The 1,068-nt window shown below is 46.5% G+C and overlaps 1 protein-coding gene across 2 annotated transcripts in view; it reads right to left on the bottom strand.

Annotated features, from left to right (window-relative positions):
• WDTC1 (WD and tetratricopeptide repeats 1) overlaps positions 1 to 1,068 on the bottom strand; it is a 17,905-nt gene that overhangs the window by 16,256 nt on the left and 581 nt on the right. The window lies entirely within an intron of this gene.

The raw sequence follows: 1,068 nt of genomic DNA, 5'->3' as shown, positions 1-1,068 counted from the left end.
CAGCAGGACTGGAGCAGGAGCACGTAGCTGCAGTGCCACAGCACAGCCTGTTCTACAGAGAGGAGAGCAGCTGCCACAGAACTGCGTCAGTACAAATGAAGGTGAAGAAAAGCAGGCCAGTTGTTTCCCCTGTGATCTCACAGGGTTTGCAGATGCATGAGCAGATGGCTTCGATGTAAGAAGGCCAACTGCAGAGGCAGGCCTGAAGACAAGGGAATGCAAGTCATATTGTGAACAGAACATATAATGTCCAAGGAGATTCCTTCCTAGGACAAAATCCAGCCTTGGTCCCATCCTGTACCATGCTACAGTCAGGTGGAGACAACTTAAGTCTTCGTTAGCACCATTTAGAGATGGAAACACTGGTGTTAAACATTAGACTGGTGGTACTAGGGGCACGTTAGCAGTCACAGAGAAGTGGCACACCACATTATAGCTCTGCAGACCCATGTGAAGTCATGAACTCCACACAAGAAAAGCTACTGGAAAACAAAACGGAGACAGAAAGAAAGAGGGAAAAGAAAAGCAAAACAGGCTTTTGTAGCACAAATCTCAAGCCCCTTCACTTACATTTATAGGATAACATTCCCAAACCACTGCTAGGCCCAGTGCAACGTGCAGCAGTTCTAATTGCCTTGTTATGGCAACCCCAGTGGCTTTGAGGTCTGTGGGATACTGCTTTTCCTACAAGGAAGTGTCAGACTTAGAGATCTTCACAAAGTCAGGCAAAGTCTAACAGAGCAGACAGTGTGAAAGAGTCCCAGGCTAAGGCTCTAAGCACAGAACCATCCCTTCCTTGCTAGAGCAGCAAAACAGATCTTTGCACATGGGTTAAATCACAAGTTCATAACACAAAGTGTGGTACCAAACTGCAAAGTGGAGTGAGCATTCAAGCTCCTAGTTCCTTATTCTGGCCACTACAAGCCCACTTGCATGAATGCTGATTACCAGCAAAGCTGCAAGTGATTTAAGGCCTCTGAGTGCAAGTAATAATTGCCTATTGTGTCAGCTGTAGCTGGTCCTTTCACGTTAAGAGATCTTCCACCAAATGCAGCCATCAGATGACTG

Source organism: Nestor notabilis, unplaced genomic scaffold (genome assembly GCF_000696875.1).
Source record: "Nestor notabilis isolate BGI_N333 unplaced genomic scaffold, ASM69687v1 scaffold26377, whole genome shotgun sequence".
Classification (NCBI taxonomy): Eukaryota; Metazoa; Chordata; class Aves; order Psittaciformes; family Psittacidae; genus Nestor; species Nestor notabilis.
This window is presented reverse-complemented; position numbering and strand designations above follow the sequence as displayed.